Source organism: Parasteatoda tepidariorum, chromosome 10, assembly GCF_982258835.1.
Source record: "Parasteatoda tepidariorum strain Cologne lab strain chromosome 10, Ptep-v5.0, whole genome shotgun sequence".
NCBI classification, from domain to species: Eukaryota; Metazoa; Arthropoda; class Arachnida; order Araneae; family Theridiidae; genus Parasteatoda; species Parasteatoda tepidariorum.
This window is the reverse complement of record NC_141764.1, coordinates 55,271,176-55,284,476: the sequence shown is the minus strand read 5'-3', so window position 1 is coordinate 55,284,476 and position 13,301 is coordinate 55,271,176.

Sequence of the window (13,301 nt, the reverse complement as noted above, 5' to 3'; positions counted from 1 at the left end):
ATCCAAATACTGATGGTTAATTGAAACAATATAATTAATGCACATTTTGTATCAACTGCTTATAACGTTATATTTAAATAAAGAAATACAATTTTCAAAGCAACATTTTGTTCGAATTAATTTTATTTCTGTCTAACTAAAAAATGTAATAAGCTGTCTTTCAATGGATAATTAATATCATATACACACATTGAATAAACTGGCATATCAAATTTTCATTGTGATAAGCTATGACATCACGTGGTAATCTTCCATTTTCGGTATTCGACGAAGTTGAAGAGCCATTCTAAACTCACCTCTTCGACGTCACACTTTAAGCACCATTTGATCCAATTTCCTCTCTTTTCTAACTTAGCCAACAGCTATATTTTGGATCTAAAATGCTGATGACGCCTCTCAAATGTTTCCAATGATTACCCACCGTTATCAAGATAAAATTAGTGAAATCAAGCAACGCTGGATTTAACTGAAGATATGGAAAGGAGACAGTAACATTTGAGATGAAACAAAGTACCCCTTTCCATGATTTGAGTCAGATTACGTAATATCGATGAATATTTGGAACAATATTTTGCAGAATTCTTGAGAAATTTCCATTCTGTGCTTATGATTTTGAAATAGACACTAATTACTTTTGGAAATGATTACTTAAATTATTATTCATTTTGAGCCATGAATGCTTATTTTATCAATATGAGTTTTAGATTGCTAATATTGTTTGAATAATAGAATATGTTTTAACAGTTATATTATTTAAAAAAAATATCGAGTTGGTATTTAAAATAAAATGTAAAGAAAATAAATGGAAATAAATTAAATGCTTATGTAATATTAATAATTTAATTCGTTTGATTAAATGGGTAACTTAAAATTATGTAGCAATTTACATCTATTAACAAAAACCTTTTCTGGCCAATCATTTTTTTCTTAATTCAGAATGATAACGTTACTACATTGAGAATAAAAGTATGATCAAAGCTACCAAAATATGGTAAAATTTACCCAGTTTCTGGCTCTATGAGAACATCAAAAATGTCTGTATTTTCTTTTCATCATATGGCTTTGTTTACTACTTTTGGTAAAATTAAAAATAAAATATGTTTTATAATATACGATAACATTTGGTAAATGTGGTAATATGAGCTTTAATATATATATATATATATATATATATATATATATATATATATATATATATATATATATATATATATATATATATATATATATATATATATATATAGCACAATAAAGACAAAAGGGATAAAGAGAAAAACGAAGAAAATTAAGAAAATTTATTTAATGCGCATAAGCTGCAAGTCTATAGAACTCATAATATAAGTTAAGAATATAGAGAAAACAAGGAAAATAACGAAGATTAATTAAAAGAGAAGAAGAAAAATCATTAAAATAAAATATTTCTATTAATCTCCTTTATTAATATCTTTTATTAATCTCTTTTCATTAATATTTGTTATTATCGAAGTTTTCTATATTTTTATTTTATGTAAATGTTACCGGAAAAGTATGAAACGCCGGCATTGTATAGAATGACTAGGCATTGTATAGAATGCCTGACGTTTTTAGGCAAAGTATGAAATGTGAGAAGTATTACATACTTTGCCTAGGTATTGTATAGAATGCCTAGGCATTCTATACAATGCCGGATGCTATTTAGGCAAAGTATGAAATAAACGTCCTGATGAGGTTATTACGTAAATGATGTGCATGTTACTGTGAATGAGCGAAATCGGTGATTGTTGACTTTCACCAGTGAATGTTGACAATCACATAGTCGCTTTGGTGAATGTCCGAAATATATATTACATCCGATTTCATATTAATTTATTCGTGGACATAATTTCATTCATTCAATATTTAAATACTTACTGACGATAGATTAGAAGAAACATCAGTGTTTGGAGTATCAGGCAAATATAACCGGAAAATGGCATTTGACCTTAAAAAACATCAGTGTAGGGTAAACCGGGCAAATGTATACCGGGCAATGGCACTGAACCTTAAAAAAACATCAGTGTAGGTTATACCGGGCAATGGCAGTTGATCTTAAAAAAACATCAGTGTAGGGTATACCGGGCAATGGCACTGAACCTTAAAAAAAACATCAGTGTAGGGTATAACGGGCAAATGTATACCGGGCAATGGCACTTAACTAGACCTAGTATGACTAGGCCTTTGGTAATTGTCCGAAATGTATACTAGGTCTAGTTAAGTGCCACTGGCCGGTATACCCTACACTGATGTTTTTTTAAGGTCAAGTGTAGGACTGGGCGATATTAAAAATTATATATCGTGATATATCGTCAGTTTTGCATCGCGATATAGCGATGTATCGCGATATAGTATTTTTGAATTTCATTTACTTTAAGGCACAGAAGGTCAGATTTCTATCAAGACTTCATACGCATATTGATTTAAATCAATTTATAAATTTGAAAATATATATGTTTTGCTAAAGAAAGATATTAAATAAATTGACTAAGATGTACAAATCTTACTTAAAATATTTATTGAAAAAAATGTGTGTAGATACAGAATGAAATATTTGCACTTCTTTATCGTTTATAAGGTACAAGAAGTCTTAATTTAAGCTAACCCCTAAAACACCCTTAATGAAAAAAAATATTGTTATTAAACAAAAGCTGATTTTAAAATTTCAAAACATATTTTAATTAAAATAAAAGTTAGATTGACTAAAAGCCGAAGTTTAAAATTAAAAATGTTCGAATTTTAAACTAAAACGTAAACATAAGATTTGTAATAATTTCTTAAAATTTTCGTTCTCTGAAAGATTTCTCAGTTTAAAAATAAAAAGGGAATTTTATAAAGATATCTAGCTGAAATTATTGAAAGAAAATTTAAAAAATTAAAAAAAAAGTTTGTTAAGAAATTCATTATACACTTAAAACAAAGTGTTAAAAATATTTTTTTTTTAAAAAAAGAAGCTTTTTTTAACAAATCAATATTTGCTTGTACTATTATGCGTAAATAATTACAGAATTATTAAGTTCGATCGTAATGTTCAAATTCTGAATGAAGAAGTAAACACAAGTTTTGTTATATTTTCTAAAAATGATCACGCAAATAACAAAAGATTTCTTAGTTTAAAAATAAAAAAATTAATAAAAGTGAAATTTATCAATATATTTACCTAACAGCATAGAAACAAAATTTAAAAAATAAGTTCGTTAAAAAATTATTTGTATGCTTAAAACAAAGAGCTAAATAAATTTTAGAAAAAAATGCTTCTTAAACACTATTTTTATTATTATTTCATATAAATAATTAAATTAAATTAAATAATGACCGAATTATGAACGAAAAACAAAGTAAGGCAAAGTTTCTTAATTAAATTCTTAAAAATAAAAACAAAAGAATTGTGATATTCGGTAATATATTTAGCTAATTAACTAATAATATAAAACGAAAATTAAAAAAAAATAATGATTTTACTCTCTAATAAAACGAAGTAGTAATTGATAAAAAAAAAAAAAAAGAAATGAATAAAATTCGCAAACTTTTCAAATTCTTTTGAACAAGTTTATTGACTTATGTCCAAAAAATAAGTTTTGTTTTAACTTTATTTCTAAAAATAAAAACAACTCAAGATTTGTAAATTTAAAATCAGTAATAGAAGCCCATTAAATTATTAGAAGTTTTATCCGAAAGATTTTTAGTAAATTAAAAGAAAGTAAAAAAATAACCTAACAAATTTATTTACTTTGTAATTTAATTCCTTATGGGTGCCTTAAATTAGATTTCCGATAATTTTCACATTTAAAAATATAAAAAAAGTTTTGTCAGAAAATAAATAAGAAATTTACCTAATTAATGAAGAAACTTTTCTTTAAAAATTCTTTTCAATAATAGATTGCGTTCAGAACAAGGTTACGACGGCGATCACGAAGTTAATCCCATTGAAAATAATCTACAAGAAACGATTTCAAATCGCGAAGGTGCGAAAACGAACATGTGATATAACGATATAAGGCCTCAAAAGTGATTCTGATTCTACCGCTCATCAGTCAAGGCCGTCTCAACAAAACGAAACAATATCGTCTTCCACAGCGCGAGTTGGCATCGGAACGTAAGAGAAAGTCCTTGCGTGTATCGCTATATCGCTATATCGTTATATCGTCTTCTTCACTCGACGGCTTAAATCAGATTTCTGATGCATCGCTTGGAATGAAAGTTGCTGTATCGGTTTGCCGATATAGGCGTTAAATCGATATGTCGCGATATATCGATTTATAGCCCAGTCCTAGTCAAGTGCCATTGCCCGGTATACATTTGCACGGTTTACCCTACACTGAGGTTTTTAAAGGTTCAGTGCCAGTGCTCGGTATACATTTGCTCGGTATACCCTACACTGATGTTTTTTAAGGTCAAGTGCCATTGCCCGGTATATATTTCCCTGATACTCCAAACACTGATGTTTCTTCTAATCTATCGTCAATAAGTATTAAAATAACGAATAAATGTAATCTGTCGTCAGTAAGTATTAAAATAACGAATAAATGTAATTATATCCACGAATAAATTAATATCAAATCGGATGACGTTTTGAATTTGTCATTTATGAATGACATTTTGACGAATTGGGGATGTTTTTTATACTTTGCCGGTTTCTCATATGGCAATCTATAGAATGCCCAGGCAATGTGTGAAACATAAATCATTTCATACTTTGCCGGCTAATTTTAGGCATTCTATACAATGCCTAGTCATTCTATACAATGCCTAGTCATTCTATACATTGCCGGATTTCATACTTTGCCGGTAACGTATATATAGGCTACCGTGAATGTTAACTTTCACCGCTGAATGTCAGCAATTGTATATTTGCTTTAGTGAATTTCCGAAATATTTGTTTCATCGGGTTTGATATTAATTTAAGTGTTGATATTACTGATTTATTCGATATTTTAATATCTGCTGAGGATAGATAAGAAAAAATACCAGTTTTCAGAGTACCGGTTAAACGCAAACTGGGCAGTGGCAGTTGACAATAAATAAAAAAAATACTAATGTATGACATACCGGGAAATGTATACCTGATAGTGGCACAGAACCTTAAAAAAACATTGATGTATCAACAACCCCCAATTTCGGTCATTCACAGTGACATGTGTATATCAGTAACCATTTTCAAAGATAATTTTACAAAAAATTTCATCATTTACGCAAATCTCGACTAACTGCTAATTTAATTTTTTTGCCAAAGCATGGCGGCGTAATGCTTAAAATATATATTTTTTTTACTGTTTTCATTCTAAAACATCAAATGAATTGCACAAGCATTCTACCATACCTCAAAACTCTTACATTCTATGAAACGCTCGTTAACGCGAAATAAAATAAATGAAATAAATATTTGTGGACAATTATAACAAACAGTTCATTTAATCATTTTCAAGTTAAAAGAAATAACTATTTAACTACAAACCGCATAAATATTGGGAAAATCATGTTTCTAAGCCCTCTTCAATCGAAAAAAAAAAACCAAACTACATACATACCATCCGCAATAGCATAAACAAAAATATATAAAAACATATCAATATTAATTTAGTTAAATAAAAAGATTTAAATATTTTTTGTTTTCAGATTTGTTAGATACAAAGTGTTTTTTTCTAATTGTAATCCTTCCATTTTTTTCTTAGTTATAGCTTTTCAACAAATTCAAAAGCGCTATCTTCTATTTCATTCAACAACAATCTAAATGGCATAAATCACTTCCTTTCAATACCAGACAGTCTAAAAAATAAATAAAAAATCTGGAATAACTGATGACCATTTATCCGTGTTATCATTCACCAAATACTGTTCTATTCTCCCTTTTTGCAAAAGAAGATTCTCAGCAAGACAAACTTTCGTAAAGAAAAATGAAAAAAGAAAAACTTTGGCGATCAATGGCGCATTCTTGCTAAGCGACAGATTAATCGATAGCAATCTGATTTGGAGAGCAGGTTGCAGATGAATCAAGTCACACGATAACAAGCTCTCTTTTTTCCACCCACCTACGCTTTACCCTCACTTTCTATCGACCCTAGTTCCCCTTTTACTTGGTTTTTTTATCGTTTTGTTCTTATTTTACCTCCGATGGATTATCTTCGATTGATCTCGTTATCGGATGGGAACTCGTTTACAACTAGCAGTTCGTCAATTCCTTGTTTGAACGATATGTTCTTACTACTTTTTGAGCAGCAAAAGATAAAAATGATGTCAGCAGTAGCCTATTTGTCCGAAAGAAAATCCGATTACTTAACTGGAAGGCATGAAATGCAGTTAAACTGTTCCGTGTTTTTATTTACTTTAGTTTCATTTTTTATTCAAAAAAAATATTTGAAATCTTAGAAAATAATTTTAAAGTATTAAACTAATATGCTCAAAGGAATGAAATTACTTCTGTCTATAATAAGGATGTTTAGTGTCAGTAGTTTAGCTTTTAGAACATCGCTTTTTTTCTAATAGGATATTATTTTCCTATGATAATCGGCTTATTGCAAGAACTTCTAAAGTGTCTAAATAATTAAAAAGAATTTTTTTACAGAAGTACAAAAAAAGAAATTGTTCTCTAATTTTTAATGACGTTTTTACAAAACTTTTTTTTTACATCTTCGCAGTCATGATAATTTATTTTAATTTCTTCAACTAAGTTAGCTAAAATGTTAACAAAATTTTTTTGACTGTACCTCCTCATTTGGTTGCATTTTTTTAATAGTGTTCAACAGTTTTCATTAATTAAATGATGAAATCAATTTCGAAAAAGAAATACTTCAATGTGTTAGATGTAATTTTTAAAAAAATTATATTGTACTTTTACTCTAAACTTTAAGAAACGAACTATTCAGTGCGTTTAAGAAAATAATTTTTTGTTACAATAGGATCTTCAGGATCAGTCATTAAATCTGTTATGATTTGAAAAATATATTATCAATTTTATTCCAAGAAATCTTTTGTAATTTATTTCTAAAACATCATGGCATGATATTTTTTTGCCAATTTTTTGGTAAAATTTTAGTTGTTGATGATTTAAAATGTAGGCGAAAACCATTTTTTCACTGTTAAATCTGAATCGATTTCTAAATGATATGAAACTGAATTTAATAAAATGAAAACCATGTCTTTATCAAACATTTATTAAAAAAACAAATCTTATCATATAACACAAAAATCTAACATTTCCAATTGTTTATTTAAATAAAAAGGGAAAGCCATTTAACAAAAAGCAATAAAGCAGCATAAGGCAAAAAATAAACTAAAATTGAAAGATAATACACTAAGAAGATGTAAAGTCAATCCTATCACAATAGGACAAAATGTACTAAGTTTTTAGTTCTACTTGAACACCGAAAAGGACAGTAATTTTTACTAAAGCACTTTTGTTGTCAGTTTGGTAAAATTAAAAATAAAATATTGTTTTATAATAAGTGAAAAAATTTGGTAAATGTGGTAAATTTGCAAAAAAATTTAGCAATTTTATTTAAATTCCTCAGATATCATAGTACTAAACACATATATTCATTTAAGTTTATTTTAAAATTTTGTATTTTATACTTAATGTGTGTTAATAAAAACAATAATTTTGAAAACAGGAATATCCGGTAAACCTGTCCCATAAAAATGAAAAAACACTCATAGAATGGTTTAAATACCATATATTTTGTTTTTTTTGCGAGAATTATTATTTTTTTTACTAAAATAATATTACCATAAGTGTAGGGAAAAATTACCAAAACTTTTTTGCAAAATACCTGAAACCCTTATTAAGCAATATATTCGTATGATAATACCATGCTGCGTATGTCGCTCCTAGTTTCTCTGATTGAACAACATTTGATTTTAAACCATTGAAGAATAAAGCAAAAAAAACGTATCCAATTGAAACGAGTGAACTCATAACCAGGCACAGTTACTCCATAATGATTGATTAAACAAAAGGTCTAAATATCATAAACATTCATAAGGTATTTCAGTACAGTTCAGCATACTTACAAAAAGGAATAATTCAAATTATACTCAGCACCACATATGTATCTGTAACATCCATTGAGTTAGAAGTAATGACTCTATGATCCTTCTTCAAGAAACTTTTATCCCACCATCACTTTAGAGAGGCAAAAAACAGAAAACCTATCATAGAAATACGCACACTTCACAAATCATGATTCATTTAAATAATAATATGGGCTGAAACAGTATTCTTAATTTCATTATTAACTAAATTTAGTATTTTTACACATACGAAATGTTATTAACTAAAAGTGTATTATAAAATGAAAAAAAATACATATAACATCCACCGTTCTTTTTTTAAGTGTTATAAATTCTCTTCTAAGCATAAAACCTTCTTAAAAGATACATCTAGTTTAAACAAACACTGGTTAATAATCAATTAAAAGTTTATTGTAGATAAATGTATCACATAGAAAAATATAGTTTACAAATAAATATTTCATACTAATTCCACTATAAAAGTTCAGAACATTTTAAGTATAACTGCATGTTTTTTATTTCCTCAAACTGATTTTTCAGATAACACATCAAATTTATGAATAAAATATGAAAATATAAATAAGTCATTTTATTTTAAGGATAGAATAAATTCGTACAGTTACATATAGATGCATAAGCATAACAATAAAAGTTAACACGACTAAATACCACTGCTCTAATAAACACCTTGACTAGGAAATAATATAAATTCAGTAATCTTTTGGAGTTCAGAAGATGATTTTTCAACGCGTTTTGCAATGTATGTACAAGTACTTGTATGCGATGAGTATATTTCCACATACCAGTCAATGTTTTGTCTTGTCAGCTGAGATTTATGATATTCTGCTATTCTGAACTCATTTTCAATGAGATGAGGAATCTGTACTCTTTTGTTGGACAAATAGCCATATTATGTCATTACTTTAATTAAGTTAGGTTAATGTAAAATTTGATACTATCTACATTTAGATTTGATCTGTGATTTTTCAATCTAAAGCCTTTTACAACTACCCAAATAAGCTTAAAATAAAAATTCACCTATGTCAGTGCAAATGTAGGCTTTCACTGTTTTAAGATGGTTAAATATTTTAATTTTAGCTTCTTTTTTTCCCAAAAAAATTATTTTTTTAAATATTGTATCATAACTAATGTCTTATAGAGTTTTTGAAATGTATAGTAGAAAAAAAAACACTTTTAGTTAAACACTCGTTCACTTTTCTAAATTGTTTTTTAATTCCTATTTTGACTGACAGTTCTTGAGCGCAGGGTTTTTACGGAAGTCGTCATTTCAGTTAGTTTTTCAGATCAGTGTAATAACAAAAATTAAGAAGTAAAAACTTTTATTCTTGGTTAGAACTAAGAAATTACTAAAATAATACAATATATGAATCAATAGCTCTTTAAAAATACAAACGTTTCTTAAATAACATAACTATCCAAATACAGCATGAGACACAGGTATCTTTTTCTGCTTTAAAGGCAATATCTTCCAAACACGGCTCACTTAAAAACATAAATTTTTCAAATTTGCACTTATTTGCAGTGATTTAAATCTAAGAAAAACAATTATTCGTCATTGAAGTTTCTTTAACTAACGAAACTAAATTTAGATAAATTCTTGTATGTATATATATATATATATATATATATATATATATATATATATATATATATATATATATATATATATATCGCTGTCCTATCTGCATCAAAAGGTTAAAGAACAATACAAAGGAGGATAGAGATTAAAAAAAATTAAAAAAATATCTAATCTTTATTACATTTTGTGACCGGGAGGAACTTCTCATCATTATTCCAAAATTACAAAATTCTATCAAATAAAAATCATAAAAAGGCAGCTTGCACTTTTGCAGACGTACAGATTTTCTACATAGAAATAAACTTTCTTCAAGCACTGTCCATTTAAATGAAGCCGTCAATTATTCCGGATAAAAAATATGCAGAGATGTTCTATGAGCAATTTGATAAGAGTGTTTAAGGACCAAAATATGAGAGATAGTAAAATCTCTGATTACAGCTTTTTCCAAAATTCAACGTAATGTTAGAAAAAACATCGAATGTTAATAATATCAGAAATAAAAATATAAAAACTTTTGGGGTGTTGTTAAACAAGAACCGGTAATCATTTAAAAAATATATATTAAACAAACAACGGCTTTAAAGTTGATACATCATAATAATATTTTAAAGAATGCACATAATGTTTTTAGAAGGAAATGCTTAAAAAAAGGTTGAATTCGTAAAAAAAAGACTTAAAAGGTGTGATGCACCAAGCTTTTTGAATAGCAAGAGAAATTTATGTTTTCGAGAGAATATATATTTGGAAGAAATATTCTTTTAAAAGAGAATGATTTAAAAGGCATTTATTTTTTTGCATTTATGTACATGAACAAATTAAATACAATGTTGCGGTAGCTCATTCTCAACTAATTAAATTCTTTAAATTCTTTATATTAGTTATTAAATTACTACTAATTTAATTCTTTAAATTATTTCAATAGGATATATGAAAAAATTACAAGAAATAATTGAAAAAAACATTACCCAGAAATTGAAGCATTTATTGGAAAAATGCATCATTAAAGTTTTCTGAAAAAACTGTTGATGAAAAGTAAAATCAAAACTATTGGCGCACTTATAGATAGAACAAAGATATGTGCCTTCAGTGCAGAAAGTAATAGGAAAGTTATTTATTAAGTTTTATTATTATTATTTTTATTATTATTTAGAAAACCTTCAGTTTACATTTACTAATACTATAATTATTTTATTTTCAATAAAGCCTTAAATGATTTGTCATATACTAAAATCAGAAACATTGTTTTTCGCTTTGAGATGGGAAATTGCTTTATAACAGAATGCCCTTCAATAGATCAAAATAATGAATCTTATTTTGAGGGGAAATGAAAAGTTTTTCTATTGAAGGAAGTTGGCTAAAAGAGGAGTCATATTAATGCAGAACTTTACGAGGTATTTAAAGGTTGATGAAGAATAAAACGTATTTTCTTTAGAGTGTGCAAGATCATCGTAAGTTATATTCAGATTGTGAGACGTCACGTAACGTAAACGTCGAGTATGTGATATAATTAATCAATGTATGAGTTTTTCATTTACTGCATACATAGTTTGATTAATAATGATATTTGATGTATCCTAAATCCGTTATTTCTAAACTGGAAATTTAAGATACCTGACTCAAATCCGTAGGAATTCATTTCATTTTAATGAAATTAAACCTTACATAATCTAATCAAAGGAAATACTTTTTCAGTTTGTTGGCTAAAACCATTTTGTGAAAATATTTTGGAAAGTCGAAACACCCCGATCAATATTTCTGAGTATTTTTCTGATATTTCTGTATATTTCTGAGTATTGTGAGTTTATATTTCTGAGTATACCATGAGTATTTCTTATATGTGTTGTCAAGTTATAGTAATATTTCTGTAAGCACTGAAAATTAAATATGTGCAATTTAATTGTTTTGAATAAATACTTAATATCAAATCTTATTTAATTTTAGACAGCTCTCCTGACTAAAGTTTAAGCAAACTATGTATTTTCTAGGAAATCTTTTCTAGTACATATTGTCTATAATCATTAATATATATATATAGTATAGCCTTATACTTATTAATGAAATATTATTTCTCATTTATGAATTTGTTGCAATAGATAATAAAACAAACTTCTAATAAAGCATGGCCCTATTTTCTGAAATCATTGAAATAAAAAAAAGTTTATTTTTGGAAAATATTTCTTCAAGAAAAGAGAATTAAAACTATATCCAAAGAATAGATATAGAGGATCATTGTTTAGAAATGAACTGAATTCCGGTACCTTTGATTTGAAATCTATACAAAATTTTGCACTTTTGCGCGTCTCTATAGGACAGTCTATGAATGTTTAGTCCAGTGTAGAGCAGTATGGTTTAAATGTACAGGACACTGAAAAATAAATGAACCACCCTGAATAACTTTTGATACAATAATCGGATCTTCACATTCGAGGACTCAATTGGAATGTTTTTGGGTAGTGCAGGCGATATTTTGAAAATCAGCCACGAACTTCAAGTTAAAAACTCAGACCAATTATATACAAAATTAGAAAAAACGACATTTTTTTAATTTTAATTTCTCAGGAACTATTCGACTGATTTCACTCACCTTTCGTATTTTGCCATATAAAATTACATTCCTTAAGAATATGAAACAAATTGTATATCTTGCAATTCAAAATTGTTCGACTGTTATTAAAAAAAAATAGTACAAAGTACTAAGTTCTCACTAAGAGATAGTTTTTGCAGGGAATTATATTTGGCTAAACGAAGTCAAAACTTTGTGCGGAAAGTTTTCAGTTCGCTGAAAAAATTCTCGAGATATGGCGAAATATGCAAAAAGTGAAATTTACATTAAAAGGTCCAAGCTTCAAAATCAAACTATAGGAACCATATCTCCCGAATTGTGGCCTCCATCTAATATTTTGGGGATCCGAATTCTATATCCGTTCAATAAAGGATATGTTTATTCAGAGAATGTACGATTGTGTGTCCGATTTCTTTAATTAAACCATCGATTGTTTCAAAAATTAAACTATCGTCTAATTATTAAGCCTAATTGAGTCACCCCATTGTAAAATTGAGAGTGAATCCTACAACATGATCATTAGATCAAAAGTTATTCAAAGAAATATTTTTCTTCGCGCGCACTATACATTCATACGTACATAATGCATCAATTCTTCTGCTAGAGAACATATGATCTCTGAAATTATTTTTGTGCTAGTACTAAACAAAAAGCAAATAAATAAATAAAATCCAAATAAATTAAAAGCTTTGATCAGATTCTTATGTACAACCCTTCTTTATTTTTCGAACAACAGAGTCCAAGTTTCAATAAACTAAGCATTTTCAAGAATATATTTCTCACTCAATGCGCCTTCATATTATTCATTGAATCTCATGTATAACTAATTGCATTGACCCCAATACACGCGATCGATAATGAATCAAGCCTCTAATAAAGTATAGTCCCATTTTCTGAAATCATTTCGATTTAAAAAGGAAAAAAAATCTTCTTTTATTTTCAGCAGATCTTTCTTCGAAAAAAAGAAGATTAAGAACTACATCAGAAGAAAAGATTTAAAAGACTAATGCTCTCCATTTTCTTTAAATCTTAGAACATCTGAGAGTTTTCTTCGAATTCTCTTTCGAAGATAGATTTAAGAAGCTGTGATTGAAGTAACTAATGAAATTCGTTCTCTTT